Raw genomic sequence first — 25,000 nt, forward strand, 5'->3', positions numbered from 1 at the left:
GTTAATTATACTTCCACCGGTTTTCACCTGTTCCTTCTAACAAAGGGAGAGAGCCGTATCCGAACCTAAAACAACTCTCTTCGTTGAGGTGATAAAAACATTAATAATTTCTCTGGTAGGCTGAAGTCATGTGTGAAATAATGTCAATAATTTCTTCTTACTCTTCTCCTCAATGTTAATTGGAATTCGGGACAATATATTCATTTTCAAAGCTTCAACAACTATTTTAACCTACGTTCTGAAATGATTTTCACTTCACTTTCCAAGGGATTGTGGAGCCCTCGAAGGGAAAAAATGGGTATTCGTGTTTATTTCCCTACTAATTAATTGGCACTGCAAATCTTTCTAAGTCAATTAGCATCATACCAAACAAACAAATACCTGCGATAACCCGTATATGCTTGTTTGTTTATTGTTATCTGGGTATAAACACTTCTGTTCCTTGCTGTTCTACTTCAGGGCGAGTGTCTCTAAATAATCCAGTTAGTATTAGGTCTTATAAACTGCTATACATTCAGTCTTATACACACCTGAATATTAGGTTTTTCGTACTTTGTGAAAAGTATATAACAATTCTCGACGCATATTGGCGTTTCCTATCTATTTCATATTCGATATTATTTCTTACTGTATATCGTCTCGCAATACTTCGTGACATATATACATATTTTTTTTTTTATCTAATCCAGTATACTATATATTAGGCCTCATGAATTAACATGTATTTGGTCTTGAATACTCTTCTGTATACTTGTGCATTGAAGACCAAAATATGCACAATCTAGATCTTTGGCACATAAGTACCGGTAGGTAAAACTTTTTATTCACCTCTGCATAATTCGTCTAACGTATAATTAGGATTAAGTACTAAGTGTTGTACACTGGGTGTTATATACACCTAGACACTGGATGTTACCTACCTTGCTGTAGGTGTATCTTTGCTTTGTTCTGTGCACTATAGGTCTTACGAACTAATCTCGGTTGGTTCTTACATATTACTGTATGCTGAGCATGCCGGGTTTTTATCTACCCTGTGACGAGCATATCTTTTACCAACTCTGCATATTTTGTCTGATATACCCATACAAGCTATGCTGGGTCGTATCTTTATGTATACTGAATCTCCCATATGACTCCTACCTACTATATGGAAAACATATCTTTTATACAGTCCTACGTAAAACACTCCGATACATGTACATGCATGGGTCTTAATATTTACTATGCACAGGATCTTACTTAATACTGTATGTTTGAGCTTTCTCCGGCCTACTTAACTAACAGTAGGCCATTCAGGTATGTTTTCTGAGTTGCATGAGGAAATTCAGTACTGCTTGGGTTTTCAATATAAGAGAGGAAGCTTTTTTTTTTTTTAGTGTATTCTTATATTGAAGGCCTACTATGGGCTACAACGACCACCTAGCACTAATGTTTTTACATTTTTTTTTTTTTTTGTTTCTTGTGGATACATGGAAATAACCCATACATACATACATATATACACAGATACACGTATACACACATACACACATACGTATATATAATATATATTATATGTATATGTATATGTATGTATATTTAATATATATTATAAAAATTTTTTCCTGTGGTACATCTGCATACACACATCATGTGTTCCGGTGATTTCAAGCATGTGTGTGTATGTATGTATGTATGCACATATATACATACATACACACATAATACATAAATATATATATGTACATATAATTAAGTATATGTATTTACTGTACTGTATATATACACATAATTTTCTCCGTGGTAGCCTACATCTGAATGCACACATCACGTGTCCTGGTGATTTCAAGCATTACATATACAGTATAGGGTTATATATATATATATATATATATATATATATATATATATATATATATATATATATATATATGGTTATTTACTTTTTTCTTTAATTAATCAAAGTGTCAACGTTGAGAACAGTGAAAACACTGGCTAATGAAAAAATATTTTAATGGATGTTGCATCACTCCAGAAGTGTATTAATTTTGTAATCAGCTGCTTCATTGAGTGTTACGTGCTTACAGATCAACGCGATGATCACAACAGAATCGCCGGAGACATTCGGAATCATCATCATCAGCTGTGACTCTACAGAAGAGTGGCGGACGCAGCCAGAGACTACATCAGCGTATGACATCCTTTCCTGGTGCTTAGAATCAGCACTTATTTAAAAGGCTGTGCAGAGGCCTCTTTCATTTTAGGCCTACTTACACCATACGTCATTTCATTTTAGATCCGTGAGAAAGTGGTCGCCATACGTTGGCCCCTCTAAAAAGGACGTATGAAAGGGCGTGGCTTGCGTTCGGGTCCTCCCCCTTTCCCCGCCCACTGTTGCTCTTTATGCCACTTCCCCTTCCCCCTCCCACTTCACTTCCGGCGCCTCACTGCACGTTAAAACTAAAACACAAGCTTTCTTTCTCGTCTCCACCCGTCGTGCAACACGCCTGCATGTTGCTCGATCACGGGCATCTTTGAACAGTCATCGTGCAGAGTCTGCCTCCGGCAAAGAGGTGTTGCCATATCGCATACTTTTTTTTTCTCAGTCGGTTGGATACGGCTTTTGTTTCTTGCGAACACTCTGATGAGAAACTATTTTCATTCCGAAAGGTGAGACCTTTAATACATTTATTGCCCATTCACCGTGTGAAGCAGGAGTATGAATCAATCGAGAAATGGAATTTCTCACGAAAAGCAACAACTACAACTCTACTCAACGAGCACTTATGCATCCGCAGTTGCCACATAAACAAACGAAATTGATTTTTGATTTACCATTTGGCTGCTTGTTTGTATTTAAATACAACTCATATCCACAAATACTTTCAAAATAACATCCTTTACTTATTACCGAAAAAAACAAAAATGCACTATCTAACTCTTCAATCGTAAACAAGAACTGGCAACTCAAGCACTTGAGGCCATGCGATGCATAGTGGACGATGCGCGATGTATGACAACTACGAGACTGGGAATGCATTCTCCGCCACATGGCAATACTGCAGGCCAAGTACCTCTTGCAAAATCATTAACCTCAACATTTTTCAAGTGCATTGCTGCTTTTAAAATTCACTGCTTCTTGCATTGCGGGGTGACGTCATACCATTCACATTAGTTTTAAAAGGTTTCTAGTACTTGATGCTAGTATACATAATTGAGGAAAATCATTCAAAAAGGAGAAAAAATTATATGGAAATGTAGTCCAAATGAATAGGGATACTGATAACGATGCAACAGACTGAAAGCGTAATGAAAATAGCAAATGAATCCTTAACAACGTTTTTCTTCTTTATTTCGTGTAGAAATTAATGAATACATCACATTTTTTTCTTTTCTTTTACTGCTTTTTTCATGCAAATTTGAAAAAGTCAGTAAGGTGTAATATAGCATAGAATAGTATAGTAATCCTTCCATATCCTGCCTTTCTTTATGGTAGCCTCTCTATCTCCCTCTGAAAATATCCCTCTCTATGAATGTATGTATGTATGCAGGGGCTAATATAGGCACCATACACACTTAAAGACACCTATTATATATATATATATATATATATATATATATATATATATATATATATATATATATATATAGAGAGAGAGAGAGAGAGAGAGAGAGAGAGAGAGAGAGAGAGAGAGAGGTGTAAGCAAAACTCTCTCTATGTGTATATATGGGGTGTAGATATATATATATATATATATATATATATATATATATATATATATATATATATATATATATATATATATACATATACATACATATATTTATATATTATATGCTCTGTGTATATATATATATATATACAGTCATATATCCATTATATATATATATATATATATATATATATATATATATATATATATATATATATATATATATATATATATATTCACATGTCCGTCATTATAAAGATATGAATGAAACTGATGTACAGAACTACATGTTGACATTTCTCCTTCTTCAAGAATGAAGCAATCTCTTGGATTTATGCAAGTCCTTTCTTCCTTGCTTATTTTTGCCCTTGTTCCTGCCCCATTCCTTACTTACTAAAAAAATATCAGCCTGAAACGTATATCTCCAATTATTATTACTTTAAGAATAAGTTCCACTTGTCTTTTTCTGGCGAGACCTTCTGACACAAAAAGTTTCTGCATGAATTATGACTAAGTATTACTTGGCGTCACAATTAGCCGGGGCCCTGCCATGCGAAGTTTCTTGCTTACTATGAAGATGAAGTATTTACAGAGTGAACGCGGCCCTGCTGACAGCACCACGTCAGCGCTTTTTCCCGTCTCGAGGGATGTGTTCATTGTTACGACTTTCTTTAAATCCTTTTACGCCTTACAGAAAGGCGTCAAAGCTCATCGCTTTAGGAACTAACGTGGAAATGGTTTTATAAAAAAAAAAAAAAAACACACACACACACACAGACGTACACACACATTTTCTTAGCCTTCAGGAGCCACCCCCTCCCCCAACCTTATGCTGTTTGATTTTCTTTTCATGTGTCATAAAAAGTTCATTTCTAAACTGCAAATAAAATTCTCTTGTGGCTTTATGGTATTCTGTTCCTCTTTCCTTCTTAATGTTATTTTTGTCGGTATCTTAAACTTGCAGACTTTTAGGAAAACACTGTAATCCCAGCGTCAATTACCGCTGTACTTGTCACACCAGTTTGTAAAGGAAAGTCAGTCTGCTAATATTAGGTAGCCTATGACCTATGATACACAAAAAAAAAATGTAATGACACCTAATCTGTCTCTTTAGTCAACATACATGGTAGTGCAACGCCAATTTGTATTATGAAACCAATCAATTAAACATAGCCTCATTTAGGAAAGGTGTCTTACCCATGGTATTAAAACATGTTTCAAATGAAACCCGATTAATATCTTTAACGATTATGCTACAGTTGTTCCCTTCAACATTTTAACGCAAAATATTTCCTCCCATGTTGCCAGTGCATTCTCAGACATATTTCTCCCGAGTTCCGCGTTTTCGAAACGTAACTGCAGGCCTCTCTCTCTCTCTCTCTCTTCTCTCTCTCTCTCTCTCTCATAAATACTGTTCTAGATGTTGCTCTCGAGAACTAGTTTACTGTGTCACCTCTGCTCAGAAGGCTTTGCGTGGCGCTTAGGCTCCTCGGTCGCGGTAACCGCAGCAATATTGTGAATACGAAGGAGCCATCGTGAGCAATTCCTATATTGCAAGTATGAAGTTTGTTATTGGCTGTATGTGTATGTGTGTGTTTGCGTGTGCGTGTGCGTTTGTTTCCTATATACCTTTCCAGTTTCTCTTTCTCTCTCTCTCTCTCTGCTTTTTCCTAAATACCTTTCAATAGTTTTTTGCGTATAATTCCTCTCTCTCTCTCTCTCTCTCTCTCTCTCTCTCTCTCTCTCTCTCTCTCTCTCTCCCTTTTCTTTGACATCTACATATTTTTACATTCTTTTGTATATAAATCTCCCTTTCTCTCCTTTATTTGAGTATACATCTACCCATCCATTTGTGCCTACAAATGCATACATAAACTCATACTTAACCATTTATACATAGGGAATAAGTCTCCATAATCCAGAACCGGAAACCTAACAGTTATGAATAAAGTTATTTGTTTTCCACATACTGTGCACCTGACAAAATAAACTGACATATGAACTTTGTCTCCCAAATCTCTCTAACTATCTCTCTCTACCTCATTTTTTTTTTAGATTTGAATATCAATTATACCTGCCAGTCCTAACTAGCACCAGTCACTTCTTTAAGTTCAGTCCAAATGTAGCCTATTGTTTCTCTTATCTACGTCATTTTCAATTTTCAAAACATCTATGTAATCTTTTTTTGGAGGCCAAGTCATGGTAAATGTTAGTTACTAATCTTTCTTGGTGGATTATATTGCAAACATCGACGTCCTTATGAAAAAGATGTATTATTGAATAGCTAAAATAACTATAAAAAAATAAAACATAACGAGTAATACAGAGCTAAAAACCCGGGCACTTGAATACATCAGTGAAATGCTTAATCCTACTCATTCTTAAATGGGTCGGTTTGACCTAAGAACTGAAGATCCCCTAATTCTTCACAAGTGCGAAAGGCAACTTTGAGATTGCAATTGGTGGGTCTTAATGCATATACATCTGAAAGGAAGCTTCATTGAGAAAAATGATTACTTGATGAACAAGCAGCAAAGCAATTGTAGCACCTAGAGAGAGAGAGAGAGAGAGAGAGAGAGAGAGAGAGAGAGAGAGAGAGAGAGAGAGAGAGAGAGAGAGAGAGAGAAGGTTAACTATTAAGTAAACTTGTTCAACAGCATGTATGCATAAGATATACACAAAATGCTCATATATCCGCCCCACCAAAGTACCCATGGTTCATATAAGGAAATAAAGTTAATGACCTTCCCAATCACACATACTGGAGAATAACTCCGAATTAACCTAATAAAGAGATAATATGCATTCCCAAAGTTTTCTCTTTCTTCCTTTCTTTGCTCCCAGGAATGCTTTATTTACTATAAAAGCATGCTGGGGAAATTAATTCTATTTTGGCTGGTTCAATCAGAATATTTATACAATATGAATAATAATAGTAATCACAACAACAAGTGTAAATATTCAGCTACAAGGATTGGTTAATCCACAACCGACCCATACTCAAAAGAGGAAAAATTCTGAAAGCTTAAATTCTGAACTGTTCTAATTTACCTTTGGGTCTCCCTTCCTTCCCCTCAAGTTGAAAGTTAGAGACGCCCTTATCAGATTTCCCTGAAAAGGTGAAAACTTTAAAAAGACCACCCATTAAGATCCATTAGTCAAAAAGATAGCCCTCGTCTGAAACTCTTAGAGTCCAGGATTTTGATCAAGTTATTGTTTAAAAGTTGACAACATGGGGTATTTATGTATCACTTCCTGTTTCACGCACTTGCCAGGAATAGGAATGTATATATGTGCATGCGTGGATGTGTATATACTTTGTAAAATTGCGCCGTTTACGTAGACAGAGGGTGGTACAAGAGAAAAAACACCACTGCGGTCACTCCCACATTCACACAATGCTGATTCATACATAAAAACTTCCTCAAAATTAGTCATATTTTTATATATTCATATTATATATACGTATGCATATATATATATATATATATATATATATATATATATATATATATATATATATATATATATATATATATATTTTTTTTTTTTTTACCACATCTGGATGTCCCATTTTTGGTACAAAGTTAAGGAGGCAAATAGAAAAATATATTCAACAAGAATATATTTTTTCCTATTTGCCTTCTCATAACTTTGGTGTACCAAAAAATGACATCCAGGATTTTGGCAAATGTACAGAATATTGTGTTTTTTTTTTCACATACACCTCCTGCAATTTCATTACGTCACCTAGTACCCTGGTTTTGCCTCATTGGAAGGCTTCTCTGAAAGAAACTATAGCCAATCAAACTTCTCATTTGGTCTCTCCTAATCCCACCTAAAAGTCGGTGCAATAATAAATGCAAATTTACTCACTATCTCCAGCTAATGATGACGAAACTTGGTGTAATTAGTGCCACGAGATCAAGCTTCCTTCTTTTTCATTTCCTCTCTAGACCTCATTCGACTTCTTTAGGCCTGGAAAGAGTAAAAGAAAAATAAAACATTCTTTTTATTGTAATCACAGAGATTAAAGAATGAAATGTCTTATAATCAAGGTTTCTTTATGATAACATAACATATTAAGAACTGCAACAGTCATTTGTTAAGATTTTGAAAACATAATTTGGCAAGGCAGTGAAAGGTATACAACTGATTAATGTTTTGGAATAAGGTTCTCCCATCTGAAAAGGCATTAAATTATATTCCTGTACTGTCAGTTAGAGTTCTATGAACAGTGATAATAAAAATTCAGAAACAATTAGAATACGGCCTTTACTAAATTTTTAAAAAAAATGTTACGTTTCTGGATACAATTAATTTATATTTTGGCACTGCAAAGTTTTTAGACTTTTGCATAAAAGTCATTAAATAATCGGTCTGGTTAGGTTTAACCAAAGATCCATACTCCTTTCTCTCCCTCACCTTCTTCTACTTCATGTAGCATCGCTAAGGAGGCCTCTCAGAGTCATGTCACACCAAAAACATAGAACCTGCTGTTAACCATTTCCTCAGGATAGTGAACCCGAGACAAAATTGGTATGAACTGTTAGGTTTCAGCTTCAGGTTTCCGCCACATTGTTCTGTGACTCGCTATCTTACTTTGTACTCCTAGAATACTGCTTTGGTTTCGCGGCTTTTAAGAATTAGTAATTTAATAATGCCGTCGAGACCTCCCTGTTTATGACTTACAGTATCTCGTCTTGAAACATTATTGCAATTGTTCCTAAGTACTACGAAAGATATACTCATTTTGGATACTCTTTCAGTGGATTTTTTGTTTAAATAATTTTGCTATTTTATCATACATGCATGTAAGACTTCTTCTTTTCTTACGTAAAGGTTTGTCTAAACAGTTTTTCCTCTTACCAGCCCTATTAATCTTTTTATGTGGTCTTCAGTTTTTTTATATTTTTTTATATTATGCTGAATGTGCTCGTTGATATCGTACCTTTGTCTTTCAGATATCATGACATTTTGTTTATGTTTGTATGTATATTTATCTTGTTGCTGATATAAAATAATTTGTCAGTTTCCTTTCTTTACATTCTTTGGTTTCACGAGATGGGTATTCAATCTTGTGGACCTTTTAGGCTTTTTCCTTATGCATATTTGCACATTTTATATAATAATAATAATAATAATAATAATAATAATAATAATAATAATAATAATAATAATAATAATAATAATAAATTTATTACTTTAGCATGTAAACTTATAGAAATCAACATTAATAAAAACTTACTACAATGAAAATTTTTTAGAAATCTTTAAACATGACTTTTTTTATTGTAAATAATAATAAAAACCAACAGAATAAACTAAGTAAGGAGCGAAGTCAACAAGAAAAAGACAGTAAATAACCTGAAAATGAAGCACAACTCTTTGATATTTGCCGATGCTATATTTGCTTTTAAAAGGCTAAAGTCTCTGCAGTCTCATCTAATTCATTAGCTTTCAGTTCCACGCCATTAAGCAGAGGAAGACCAGTAAAATAACTCCTGACAAAAATCCGCTTCACTATAAATAAAGATTACCTTTAGAAACAGAAAAATATTATGAAGTGACTCCCAACAGCAATCATCAAACTGAAAGCCAGCGAAATAATATTCTTGGTTCCGCTAAAATTGCACTGCACTCTTTAGGTGAAACCAACAATGCGTGACCTTCAAATACCAAGCTGTAAGTGAAAATTACAATTAGAAAAAGATGGATATGATGAAGTGAACGACAGTAACCAATCAGCACGAGTGACGGTTTCTCTAATTCATTGTTATAAGTACAAATTACAATTTGACAGACATAAATATTGTGGAATTAATTACGGTCGGGTGAGAGAGAACGTTGAATTTGTGTGGGAATGGTGACTTACACATTTCTATCATGGTATTACGAGTTTCACCTCTATAAATATTATCGTAATGAATGTTCTTCAAGATTATTCACTAAAGGATACGGCTATTCTCAGATATACGGCCTCCACAGCCCTTCATTAGTGATTTTCTGGCCTTTCATCGTCACGTTAACAACTTATAATACAGACCTGGAGCGACTTAATCACAGAGCCTTCCTTAACTTACAATGCAAGGCGATTGATGGCCTTTTTCCATTTGTCCTCCTTTCCAAGTTTTATTTAAGCGTCGATAGATAACTTAATTTTAGGAAAAAGGCAACGAAAATGACTGATGTTTATGGTAACACCTATATTGCTCTTATCTTTTGAGTGCAGAGATAAATGTCTACTCAATCGGTCAAAGTTGTTAGGTATACGTTCAGTATGTGAATTACTTAAGAGTTGTTTGACTTCGCACCATCTATATCACTGAATTAGCACTAAGCTGCTGCGTACGAAAGGTTTATCACTTATATGTCATCACACCACGTACTTTCAATGCCTGTATAGTCATAAGACTTGGAACACTACTATTCAACAGTTTTCATCAAAGGCTGTGCCTCGTGTTTTTTATGTGCGTAAGTGATTGCATAATGATATTCATCAAGGTTAATATTTTTTACTTCCTACTTTAATAAAGCTTCTGCCACTCACCACTTCTGAATAAGACGTAGAAACCTCGAAAAGTGACACATTAGTACATCTGTTTAGCCTTTATAAATTAACAATTTTGGTCCAATACTTTCAGGTATGCGAACAGCAGTAAATAACTAAAAAAATTATTTTCTTTAAATTGGAAAGCGTCCTGACAAAATGAAATGAATCATTGCTCATTTCACTGACTACCATTACCACAACATTTTGGGTCATCCTAAATGGGAAGCAAAATGTTCCTTATGATATTATACAATGTCCCTCTCCTTTGACTTGAAGTAAGATACCTCAGTCCCGTTCTGCCTTTCAATATCTTTCTTGGTCATTGCAAAGTAAATTCATTTTCAAATCAATAAGAAGCTGCTGTTGTCAATGGCATTCACCTTGGAGCCGCGTATTGAATAACTCAATTTTGGTCTTAATTTCACAGAATCTTGGCGGTCCTAGATTGAATTCTTCCTTAAAATATTTATGCAAAAAGAGACACCTTTGAGCTTAACCAGTCATCTCATGCGTTGGTGTGTTTGTAAATAGCTCTGAGCATAATTCATGACATATTGTTCATAATTTGAGTCTTAAATCTGACACAGTATACTTAAGATTTGGTAGGCTTTTCCAAAGAGTATTGGACTGTTCCTCTCACAACGGGCCAGTAATATTTGCATGTAATTCATGTATAAGTCAGTTGTAAGGTTTGATATTGCGCTGTTAACATTTTTATCCAACTTTCTTGCATTATTTTTTCACTTCATAAACGAATGACAGCTAAAATTATTGAAATATTGCATTTTCCACAAATGTTGAGACGATTTCCTTAATTCCTAGTAGATGGTTAGTAGTAATATATTTATTATTACCGTCGTGATGAAAAGTAAATTCCACTAAAAAATGAAACTATTCAATGGTACTGACTAGGATCAAATAAGCACGTGTGCAAAAATGCTACCATAAAAAGTTCTACATACTTATCTTGAACACAACCTTTCTTTTCTCCTTCCCGATTTCTACTCGGAATGTGACTAACTCACAAGCTCATCTTGTACCAAACTCCAAACCAACAAAATAAGAGCTATCATGAATGACTAAGACACCATAAAACAAATTACCAAAGTCTGATGCGTATATCAGTTTATCAGCCTTCAATACCTCTGCTAGACTGGTGGTTGAGAATGTTGTTACACACTGGTGGTATTCTTAAGTTTTTTACTTATATTTGAGTATACTACTCCGCATGGAAGCACGGGGCTCTAGTGTTTTTCGACGTCGCATATGATTAACTTTCAGTGACTAAGTTAAAAGCTTTAGCTACTCTGTAAAGTTAAAGTTCTTCGTTGGACGAGTCGGTAGAGTTCTCGGCTAGCACTCTGCTAGACCGGAGTTCGAGTCTCCGGCCGGCCAATGAAGAATTAGAGGAATTCATTTCTGGTGATAGATATTCATTTCTCGTTATAATGTGGTTCGCATTCCACAATAAGCTATAGGTCCCGTCGCTAGGTAACCAATTGGTTCTTAGCCACGTAAAATAAGTCTAATCCTTCGGGCCAGCCCTAGGAGAGCTGTTAATCAGCTTAGTGGTCTGATTAAACTAAGGTATACTTAACTTGTAAAAGTTAATGCCAGGCATTATTTTTTTTTTTTTTGGGGGGGGGGCACAGAAAGGTGATATATGAAGGATGTAATTTACATAAAAAAATTTTATTAAAAAAAATCACATGACTTCAGGTGAATTTCGAGAACCAAACATAGCCAGTGTCTTCAAATTAACAGTTTATTCTATTCCGAGACATTAGACACTTTCATTGTTTAATAAAGTATCCAAAACTTATTAACAATGTATTTTGCATGGTACCTCGCAAAAAAATTTCTTTTTCAAAGTAAATCCATGACCTATGGATTTCATGTTTGCTTATTACTGCATGGCAGAACTGTATACATTCACTGATACATAGGCCTTAATGCCTACTTCATATTTTCAGTGGGGAATTAACCACATTATTTCTGATGTATTGTATGTAGGCCCCATTTACACGAACAGGCTCATCCTTTTTGCTCAAACAATTACTTTTTCAACACACAATTTACGAGCTAAGGTTATATCTATAGCATTCGTATCATGCCTCTTCTGATAAATGCCAAGTCATGCATATTTACGTATATAAATTAAAATGAAAGAATCCTGAACATGAAAGAGAGGTTTATGAAATTCAAGCGTTTATATGGACTGATTAAACATAGAGATTAAGTAACATCCTTTGACCTTCACACAGTGATGTTTTATGAATAAGAAATAAGAGGCTACATTAAACCATCTTGCTGGCATTATCTAAAAAAGTATCATCAATTACTGATCTATTGCTGATTTACTTAGTACTATTAACTGGCGTCAGAAATCATGACTTCAGCCAGTGTTACTGATGGAAATAAAGGCCTTGATTTAAGCCGGATGGTAAAAAGAGCTTGTTCAATTTTCCTTAGATCTGTGGGTCTAGTTAGAAAAGATAACCTGTAAGGCTTACTGTACGAAGCAGTCCTAGCTAATCTTTTTGATGATTTTTCTAAAAAATGTCTAATTACACAGTAATAAATAGCCTGCTACTCTCACTCACCGAGTACTTTCAGTCGACTTCCTTAACAGTTTTTTGGACTTGCTTTTCACTGAAAGTCAGGAATTTGAAATGGGGAATAAATTAAGCACTTCTTTCCGGTGTGGAATTCGAACCAAAACACGATAAAAAAAAGTGTGTGTTTGTTTAGTTCAGAGAAGCAGGCCTTATGCCAACACGAGCCCTTCATCAAATTCGGCCTGTAAGTGAGGCAAAGGGGTTAAATAAAGGGAATAAGAGGTACGGTGTGAGCCTTTGGACTTGGCTCACCCAACCGAAGATGCATAGCGAAAGGAAATGTGGTTTCTTACCTCACGTTTCTTCATCTCTCTCTGAAGAGTTTCAGGGAACATGAAGAGAAGCTGTGCCCAGAAAGACTGAATAAATCATAAGCACCGAAGGGATTCAAATAACAAAGGGAGTCTACTGGTAAGATCATGACGAAAAGGAGATAAAGAATACTAAAAATGCGTAACTGGAAACCAACTTGACAGGGAAAGAGGCAGAAATAGCACTGAAGATCATAGACAGAATGTGTTCTTCTGGTAAAGCTAGTTGAAAAATTCAAGAAGTAACTGAGGTATATTACGAGACTTCGACTTTCATTATATATTCTTTCTTTTTGGTGTATAAGAAACCCCAAACCACCATTTGTCATATTGGTTAGCTTAGCTGGAAAAATACTGCCGAAATAAAAACTGTTTTCTAAAGAAAAAGCTGATTCTTCCGTCATATACAGCATAATGGTCAGCCATAAACAAACTCAGTTTTTTCGCAGCAATAAACAAAGAACATGCATTCATATTCTTTCCACATTCATTTCTTATACGGTTTAATGCTAACACCAATGTGGGCTGGGTAAAAATACAGTTTACCTAGACTGTCATCTTTTTTTCAGTAAATCGCCAATCAATACTCCAGTAATGCCATCCATAAAATTATAAGCTGTTGAAAGGAATATACGTGATGTCATGATTGGCAACGGCCTCGTGTTATTTTAGCGTTAGCCTAACATGATATGGAATAAAGTTGTTATGTACATATTTGTTACATGTCATGCAATTATATGTCATCCATCGGAGAACAGTAACAATCCTTGCAGAATTATGGCATCTATCTTTAACAGATTCATTGGGTTATTTATATTCTCTCTGGTCAGTAAGTGTACAATGAAGAGGCACCATAAACCAAGCATGAAATACATCATACTTGTATATGCATTCATCGAAAGTTGCAATATCCACGAAAAAATATCAGATGGTGATCGATTTTTACATTAACAATGAATATTACTTAATATGGTGTTTACTTTACTTTCTGAAATCTAAATCTCTCCACTATGAAGTTAAAAATGGCTTTAAAGATTATTGGAATTCATTAAAATAAATCTACACAAAAAATCGTGTGGGTTTGATTATTTCTTGGCTACATTACCAATACTGTGATAGTAAAAGATTTTTACATGACAGGGTACAGACAGTAAGTCCTGACCCTAAGGCCGTTATGTACCGCTTTAAACCTCGGCCCAAGTTACCTTTAATATGCAAACTTATATAGGGGTCACTGGTGAGAGAGGCTGACCCTGGGTTGGATGCTGGCTAGTATAAACAGAGAATATTTCTTAGGTTTCACATGTTAGAATAATAATAATAATAATAATAATACACAATAATAATAATAATAAATAATAATAATAGCTAATAATAATAATAATAATAATAACTGACTTGTGAACTGCCACCCACATACGAGTCCTTAAGTATGATTTTAATTTCTGTGGGGGCATATACATGTTCACTTATAAAAAGTGATAAATTATTACTATTACTAATGACCGTCTTGCACCATAATCTATATTATTTTCATTTACGAGTTTTTTGATAAATAATTTTGTATTGCTTGGTTCATTGTTTTGGTATATGATCATGGGATAATGCTCCCCGCCCCTGCCGTCTCATCTTCATTCATCTTTTGCCTCAATACAGCAGTCATTCTTTTTATTTTTTTACCTCTTCGTGCTGTTCATTTATGTAAATAAATTTAGAAATTTAAGAAAGGTCAGTCTACCCATCCTATTCATGTAAGGTTTTTCCCAACCTCTTTTCTTTCATTTATTTATCCAATCATATTACTGAACTTCTCTTCCCCATTTATTCATTTTTTTATAATTAACAACTCACCATTCTTTCTGTCTTCGCTCATTCGTCTGTTAATCACAACAAAAAGTCTTTTACTCATTCATTAATCCATTATACCTGACTGAATTTCATTCTTTCATTAAATTTAATGATAAAAGATGCATCTTCATTCATTCATTAATCATAACACCTTTACCTTTTGGCCTTCTTTTATCATTCATTTTTTCATCAAGACAGCTGCTTTCAGTCATTCACCTTAAAAAGGACTAGTTATCCGTTATTCTTTCTCCATAAAGTGACACTGAATTCAATCAAATAATTATCACCAAAACAGGGATTGGTTTGCATTTATTAATTTCAAATGACTAAACATCCTTTACTTTTTTTTTATTTACTAAGAAAGGAATGACTTTCTCACACTATTCTTCCCTCATCTAGCTATTCGTCACCATAGGAGGTTAGTCTACTAGCTATCTCTAGACATTACCTCTGCTAGTCCTACGTTCTGCTATTCCTATTCCTGTGCTTCCTTATTTTTTCCAGAATTTCATTATTTTCTCCCACCCATTCAATTTAACTGTCCTTTCTTCCTCATTGCGCATTTCCTTCTTGTTCATCATAATTTAAGTTCTGCGTCTTTAAACATTCACCACTTTGAGAGAGAGAGAGAGAGAGAGAGAGAGAGAGAGAGAGAGAGAGAGAGAGAGAGAGAGAGAGAGAAGCTACTAAACTGATTAAGCGCCTTATAATAGATTTTGCCGGAATGCGTTCGGGTTCCTAGTCCACAAATTGGTCCTTAAGCTGAAGGACTCACTGTTATAGATTTAGGTTAAGAGCAAATCTTTCTGGAACGTCGGTTAGGATGTAATCAGTCATTCAGGCATGAATGTACAAAGCCATGAGCGATAAAGGAAATCTCAAGAATGCACATTATACTCGTGAATCTATCTATCTATCTATCTATCTATCTATCTATATATATATATATATATATATATATATATATATATATATATATATATATATATATTAGTCGTGCTTTCTTCTGATTTAGTGCTAACTCATGTTATTATATAAACACAAGAAAAAGATACTTCATACTTCATTCCCAATTCGTGGCCATGGAGATGTTAAAAGCACAAAACAATAATAATAATCATAACAATTTACTTGTAAAGAAGTCACTAATTATTGTAATAGATGAAAACGAGCACTGAAGCTTTTAGACGAATCTATGTTTTTTATCAAAAGAAATAAAACATACGCGTTACCTTTGACTTTGAACACCGTCAGTAAAAACATACTTTGCTTGCAAGTCGTGAAAGTTATATAAATTTGGTTTTGGTCGTCGACCTTCACAAGCAAAATGTTCTTTTTCATGTTGTACTTCAATCTCATTGCTTACCTATGCTTCGGAATTTCCCCTTGGTTTAATTTTATGTAAATCATTTAGCACTGTCCTCATTAATAAAATGGTCACTTTTACTATTGATTTGTTTCTAGCAATGGGTGGCTTCAGAGGAAAAAAGAAGTCACTGTCTCGTTCATCCTTTTACGGCTGAATCAGTCATAAACCTCCTTTGCGAAAATGATAACTCATGCATATTCAACCACTGACACAGACCTATATTCAAGTGATTCACATATACTAAAGGTGTTTATCTACTTATGTTACGAGCATATTAGAATACTTGAATGATTAGATATTCAAAGACAGCATACTTGCATGAGGCATTCTTTCATTATGAACATAATTTTCATTTAGTTAATCGTCTCATATTACAAAAGTTTTATGTAACCTAAAAAAAAATGTTATTTATCTCTTCTTGGTTAGATAACGTTAAAAGTACATCCATTAGTATAGTCACCCTTAATACCCACGTATCACCGTTCTCCCATTTTCTGTTTCTCCTTCATTTCGTATGCACAGTTCTCCAACAAGACCTCGTTACAACGATCTTCAATTCCTACAAAGAAGTTTCGTTGACAATTTAGTAGCTACTAAATCGAAACAGAAATATTAACGCATATATCCTGATTTCCTTCATGTCATACCCAAGTTTCCCCTTAAATGATATAATCAACACGAATCACGGGCGTATTGTCCAAGGGCATCTCCTTGATCAGGGGCAAGGCTATAAGCTTTCAAGGTCAGGCGCCAGTGAGGATTGATGAGGGTACCAGGAGTAAGCTTTCGGGACTCAGTGACGAATAACGTACTTTCACGGGCTGCCAACGGAAGGAGTGTTGCTTCCATTTGGAAGGTAAGACGACTAAAAAGAGTTAATTTTTTTTTTTTTTAATCTAGCTTTAACTTTACAAACCTCCACAAAGTTTGCCTAAGTCGGAAAGTTGTGAATAGTGTGGCATCAGTGTGTCCACTTGGGCGATAAGGCTCGCAGATATGTTAAGGGCAAAGGCCGATGCCCTTTTCTAGCCCAGGCCCGAGGGGAAGACAGAAGCAGGAAGAGAATTCCAAAACTTGGCAGTGCAAGGAGAGAAAAGGTCTCTGAACAGCAGAATCTTAAAAGGCTTATGATTTCAATGCTGTGCAAACAGCGACTGAATGTTTGTTTCGTTAGTGCGCGGGTGTTGCTTAGATAGCTGCAACACGAAGGGAAGTTATTTGGTAATAATGATTATAATTACAATGATAAGATCCTAATGAATGTTATTATTCTTAGTATCAGCGGTTGCTTAGTAACAGTGAGAGAGAAAACTTGCAGAAGCAGTAACGAACTGAAACGAGTGTAACTACATCAGCAGTTTTATTATTTTCATTATAGCCATTATAGCGATTAATTGTTGTTTTTAATACAATTAACAATGTTATCAAAACAATACCATCGACATTAGTAACAACAATAATGATATTATTATTATTATTTTTATACTGGCATAATGATTTTCATTATCATTATCTCCATGATCGTCATTTCTGGCATCACTATGCCATGTCATTATCTTGATTATTACTACACTTCTCAAGATACAAATCCTAGTTTACTTATCAGTGGTGTCAATTTCATATGATCACTACACCCCCCTTTACTATAAATCTTGTTTTCAAGTAAATCCCTTTTACTTAACTGATTAAATACAGAAAAAAACTTTTTTATAATAAAAACAACACCAGCAACAATTACTAGGAATAAAATTATTACTACCCCACAACTGCTTTCATTAGTTACTATTGTTTTCATTACAGCAGTCTGGATAATATTCATAAGCTTTACGAAAGTCATTTCATTATTTTGAATCTGTTTTTGAAAACTTCAAAACTGAAACATTTTGTTTTAAACTTCTAGTGAATAACTTTCAACTAACAGCCTATTCTATACTCCAATAAGGAATAAACAGATTTTGACTCATACGCGTACAGCATTCATTCTCACATACACAAATATACACACACACACACACACACACACACACACACACACACACACACACACACACACACACACATATATATATATATATATATATATATATATATATATATATACTGTATATGCACACATACATACATTATTATATATATATATATATATATATATATATATATATATATATATATATATATATATATATATATATATATATATATATATATATATATATATGAATACTTAATCATGCCTATCATATATCAATAAATAGATAATACAGAGGCAAAACTAACAAGTTAAAAAATTACAGTATATATATATATACATATATATATATATATATATATATATATATATATAGATAGATATATAAAATATAATATATATATATATATATATATATATATATATATATATATATATATGTATATATATCTGTTTTATATATACATACTGCATATATATATATATATATATATATATATATATATATATATATATATATATATATATTTATATATATATGAATACTGCATCATGTATGTTACACTGAAAATATTGCAATGCTCATCATGCAGTTTCTATTGTAATATGATTCCAAGAAAGCCAAATATTATACGAATTATACTGTTAATGATAATAATGACATAATTCTTACCAATATACAATCATTTGTTACTATTAATAAAAATAATAATAATAATAATAATAATAATAATAATAATAATAATAATAATATTATTATTATTATTATTATTATTATTATTATTATTATTATTATTATTATTATTATTATCAATCTAAGAACAAGGCCCTGCATAATTGAAACTAAACATGATCACAACATTATTAATCAATAATTTAGGAATGTATGTATGTATATATATATTTATGTATTTATTTATTTCTTTATAAATTATGTAGTATTTTTATACAACCATTCCTGTTGTATACTGAATCAATTATATAAGAATTTTAATGTAAACTTTCGTTCACATGGCAGCAAAAAAGGATGAACTCTGAATTATCATTTACAACCAAAATTTTATGCTCATGTAATGAAATGTCCCAAAAAGAATTCATATGAATTATTAGTAATTTTGTTGACTTTCCACGTTTATTGCAATTCTGAATGAAGTGCAGCGAAATTTTTTTATTTCAAGTTACAATAAAATAATTTTTTTATGAAAGTGGTTGTAATATGCTGCTGCTGCACACACACACACACACAATAATAATAACAATAATAATAATAATAATAATAATAATAATAATAATTAGCTTTCAGCAGTTTTACTTTTCTTTGTTGGAAAACGGGATTCAAATTTACCAGAAATGTCTTTTAATTCTAAAGAGAGAGAGAGAGAGAGAGAGAGAGAGAGAGAGAGAGAGAGAGAGAGAGGGGGTGACACAGTGAACACATTACTTCATATTTCACATAACTCGAAATGTAATCTCTTAATGCTCATAGCGAAACCTAGTTGTTGTGTCATACTTATGAGTAAACACTTGAGGCGAATTGAATAGCTTCATTGATTGCATTAACAGTCCAATACTTTTGTATTTTCTTACCTTATTCCTCTTAGACCACCTATTCCTTATTTTTGAATTTAGTTGCTAATTATATTAGTTTGTTTTAATAATTTACACTATATCAATATATCTATTTATATTTTTATTTTTATTTATCATTTTATTTATTCATGTATTTATTTTTTCTGTGGAAATAATCGCAATGAAGCTGAGACAAAAAATATTTTACATGAAAAATAGAGCCATGTAAATAAATTAAGTGCTGCTTAATTTAGATGAAATGAATAATTCTCAACTCAACATAAAAATTAAAATAAAATATATATCAATATCCTCATCATTAATTATGGGCCATAAGTATTATTCCATTTAGTGTATCTGAATTTTGCTCACCTGATTTTCATTTACAAAATTAATGACAGGTTATTATTATTATTATTATTATTATTATTATTATTATTATTATTATTATTGATTAAAGCTGAGCTAGTAGCTGTATTATCATCAATTTTGACAAGTTACACTGGATTAAAAGTGCATCAACTGTAGATTTTAATATTATGATCATTAACTTGCTAATAAGGCTTAGGAATAACTGAATCCAATATGTGAAAAATGAAAAACAAAACAATAATTACTGTAATCCAGTGAAAAAAAAATGTGCACTTAAAGTATGCGTGTTTTCATATACGTCAATTGTGGAACAGAATAATAGGAACAGAATAAACAAAAGAAAAAAAATTAATGTACTTTGTTTTTGTATTAAGCCAGAACTGATATAAACTATATTTTCCCGAATTACAAATCAAATTTTTTTTCTTGCAGCCGGAGGCCTGATAGCAATAATCTGTTATTGTTAATGGGGTAACCGTAAATCTATTTCAAAAATTGTAAACCACATTTACCATCAGTTTCACGTAAAAAAAACTCTTTATACTTGTAATCATTATGTTATTATCACTACTATTAATATTATCATATAATAATAATAGCAGTAATCAAAAAACTCTCAAATAAAGTGTTGATACAATTACACAAACATACATAGTCACACAATATACAAATATACATACACATACACACACACACACACACACACACACACACACACACATATATATATATATATATATATATATATATATATATATATATATATTATATATATATATATATATATATATATATATATATATATATATATATATATATATATATATATATATATAGATATATATATATATAATACATGGTGGATAGATTAATGCTGCAGCTATGCCTAAATCTTTCAGAACCAGGTTAGTGAAAAAAATAAGCTGCCAATTCCGCAGAAGTCTGAAAGCACGAGCGGGTTTACAGCATAAGCGTGGATGTGAGTGTGTGTGCTTGTTTGCTAGACAGCAAAACGGTATTGAAAAGGCAGGTGGTAACCCTGCCTGGTTCCAGGAGAGGTTGTCAGAGGGGCATGATGATGGGGCTTTTCGGGTGGGGGTAGAGGGTATGTCACGTGGGATCTCCCCTCACCCTTCCCCCCTGCTGTCGTTACTCTGCAATGTTGCTGCTGGCGGCACATCATCCTCCTCCCCCTACCCTCCCCTTCCCCTGCCTGTTTCCATCCCATGCCGCTTCCCCTCCCCCCCACCCCCCATTTTACCACCCACTGAGTGGGATTCCTCGTGGCCTCTGTCCTCATCTTTCATGAAGCTCCCCTACATCCTATATATCTTCCCGTGTATGATTATCATCCTCGTTCATTGAATCTCTCTCTCTCTCTCTCTCTCTCTCTCTCTCTCTCTCTCTCTCTCTCGCAGAATCAGTGTTTGCGTCCTGCTGAACGTAAAGAGATAGCTGATAAATAAATAAATGGATGGCAATGACTTGCTTCTTTTTGCTACCAATTGATGAAATCGTTGGCGTTTTTCCGGATGAGAACGGACGCGAGAGCTTTGCAATCCGCGCGAGGCGCAGAAACGTAAATGGATGAGTGGGCGATGTTCACTAAATGCATTAGCGACCGCTAGCGTTGCAGCCGATTAACTTGCGTGAAAAAAAAAAAAGGAGAACGGGGGAAAAATTGAACATCACGGCGGAAGTCGCTAGATTTATTTGGTCGAGAGCTAATTCCCTTCGCAGTAGCGGGCGAAGTGACAGGAGGAGAAGGAGCAGAAGCGGAGTCGTCTCTTAGGTGTGTGCGTCTTTCGACGCAGTTCCTCTCCTTCTCTGTCTCGTCTCTCCTTCGCCCTTCCTGACGGTGGCGACACAGCGGCCCTGGCGGTAAGTGTGTGGCTTGTGGTCGCCGGGGCAACGGTTGTCATGGAGACGAGTCGGAGATCTGATATGGCCACGCTGAATGGATTATTGATGCAACGCTTTCTAGTTCGCGCTGCAACCACCAGATGGCACGCCATTCGCCGCCATCTTAATTATAAGGAGAATGTAGGCAATTAACGCAGTAAGGAGATTAGCGCATTGTACCAGTAATTAGTAGGAGTCGGAACGTGGCGGAGGCACCAAGCTGTCACTCTCGGCGGAGGCAGGGCCACAGACAGAGAGAGGCTCCCACAGACACAGACAGAGAGAGGCCTTCGGGGAGAGAATTAGAGAGAGAGAGCCACATTGCTGCTGCTACTGACCGGGGCGCTGAAGGAAAGCTGAAAAACTTGGGCGCCCATCAACCCAAATATCTTAACCGCCCATGCCCCTTGTAAACGCCACTACGCCACATCAACAACCCTCCACCCCCACCCCCCACCCCCTTTTTGTCGCACCCTTTGCTGATTAAACCCGCTTTTTTGGGCTCTATCAATTGAGCCTAGTCATGGCAGTGTATTGAAAGGCTCAACATATGCTTGTATGCAAAAACCGAAAGGGTGTTCCCACAGCTGCGGCCGCCATAGGGGCGGTAATGTGCCGCGGGCAGGCGGGTTACGGCCGTGGGCCAACCTACTGCTGTCACGGTAGAAAGAAAAAAAGAAAGACGGAGGGAAAAAACGGAAAAGAAGGGGTATGGGTGGGCTCGGTGCCCAGGAGGCCAGTTAGCAGTCCAACTCAGCCTGCCGACCTGACCACTTCTTCCTCCTCCTACTCCTACTCCTCCTCCTCCTCCTCCTCCTCCTACTACTACTACTACTACTACAACTCCACCTCCCTCCAAACTACCAACTCTTCCTCCACCTACTCCTCCTCCTCTTCCTCCTCCACCATCGCCTCTCCTCGCCTTCGTCGTCCTCATCTTGTCCCTCCTCTTTCCTCTTGTCCTTCATAATTCGTCCGCCGTTAATGAAAAGAGCCGCTCCAAGATCATCATCATCATCATCATCGGACCACGCTCCAAGCCGTCCGTCCGCCAGCCACAGGTCAGTGAGTGCCACATGTAAACACGCATTATGCCAATTGCCCCGCAACTTTGTCCCTGCATGTCCACGAGACGTCACCGTGCGCATCTTTATTAAGTTTTTAATTTTCCCCTACTGCTGCATCCCTTGTCTCCCGTGGCACGCATGGTGCCAGCAGCCTCCACTGGGGTGATATAAGCGTGTGTTTAACAGTGTTTACATTTTTGGGCGTCCGACGTGATTGTCCACTGTAGGCGGGGTGGACGCTAAATCGCCTCGCCGATTTTGGCCACACCCCCTTTCGCAATTGGCACTGACTTTCTATGGTATCCCTTTTCTCTTTTCTTTTTATTTGCTCTTGATCGTTTCCAATTAAATGATTTGTCACGTCCGTGAACTTAAATTAAACGCATATGCGCACACCCATTTATGTGTATTGCATGTGTATGTATGTATATATGTATGTGTGCACATAAACATATATATATATATATATATATATATATATATATATATATATATATATTATATATATATATATATATATATATATATATATATATACACTTAGATTTCTAACCCGTAAAATAAAAAGGAAACATTTTTTTTCCGATTTCATCCAATTGTTTAAAAACGTGACCAAGGAGGGCAAACAAATGTTGTTTATTTTTCAAATTTTTTAAGCATTTTAATTTTTATTTGCTCAAACAAGGACCTGACTTTTTTACATCTAAATATGAGAGGGTTATAGTTACAGATGACAGAAAATATATTTAAACGATAATTTAGTAATCTCTTGAGAACTCTTGTTCACTATAGCCAACTTTAATTAGCAGCAATTTATATCCTACGTGTGCGATCATTTCTCTCATTCCTCCGCTGATTCTGTTACCTTTTCACTCATTTCTTCGTTACTGGGCCACACATTCGTTTACGAATAAAAGCTGAAATGCGTAATTCGTTGGGTTCTTGGCTTCGTGTACCTGACGGTGTATTCTAAACAAACGCTAACCTAACTTTCATGGACGTTGTAGCATGTCATAAAGTAATTCCATCGTGAGATAGTGAATGATTCCTCAGTTATGTCACAGAACAATTTCATCATTTATAAACAGAGGTCCTTCATGTGACGATACATATCATGAAAAAGAGAAAAAGTGAATACTGGCAATGTTTCTTAGTAAACGCCTACGTAAATCACAGGTGTTCTGATGCTACTTTGCCTAATTTTGCAATTATGTAAATACATCAATCCGGTTTAAACAAAGAGACACGCTTTGTTTTCTTATTCTTAAGGGGATATGTTTTTTTTGTGTGAATTAATATTTACTTCTTTGGTTAACCGTGTTTCGTAAAGAAATTTATAAACATTATCTAGCATTACTAGTTTTACTGATAACGTTCCACAAATTCATAATTATTCGTTCATTATTTTTAAAGTGCTTCTAAATTACATTGTATTTTATGCAGACAATGTTATTGTTCCTACTATGCTACAATAGCTGAGCAGTAAGAGTAATTTTGTAAAATGAAATATTTAATATTCTTGAATTTTTTGTATTTATAATATATATATATATATATATATATATATATATATATATATATATATATATATATATATATATATATATACACACATATACACACGATATTTCCAAGTTTACTGAATAAATATACTATACATAATTTCAGATTCTTCTATTACAGTAAATTTTAGTGACGGTATGAACGAGTATTTAAAAAAAAGGCCGAAT

The 25,000-nt window shown here is 34.5% G+C and overlaps 2 long non-coding RNA genes across 2 annotated transcripts in view; one reads left to right on the plus strand and one right to left on the minus strand.

The window, feature by feature from the left end:
- LOC136847196 (uncharacterized) overlaps positions 1 to 25,000 on the minus strand; it is a 282,989-nt gene that overhangs the window by 84,758 nt on the left and 173,231 nt on the right. The window contains exon 5 of the long non-coding RNA XR_010855653.1: positions 7,569 to 7,670. This is a non-coding gene — a long non-coding RNA (uncharacterized lncRNA). The remainder of the gene's footprint in view (positions 1 to 7,568; positions 7,671 to 25,000) is intronic.
- The window catches only part of LOC136847195 (uncharacterized), a 157,492-nt gene continuing 154,565 nt past the window's right edge, over positions 22,074 to 25,000 (plus strand). Inside the window, exon 1 of the long non-coding RNA XR_010855652.1 lies at positions 22,074 to 23,264. This is a non-coding gene — a long non-coding RNA (uncharacterized lncRNA). The remainder of the gene's footprint in view (positions 23,265 to 25,000) is intronic.

The sequence above is a fragment of the Macrobrachium rosenbergii genome, chromosome 16 (genome assembly GCF_040412425.1).
Source record: "Macrobrachium rosenbergii isolate ZJJX-2024 chromosome 16, ASM4041242v1, whole genome shotgun sequence".
In the NCBI taxonomy this organism is placed as follows: Eukaryota; Metazoa; Arthropoda; class Malacostraca; order Decapoda; family Palaemonidae; genus Macrobrachium; species Macrobrachium rosenbergii.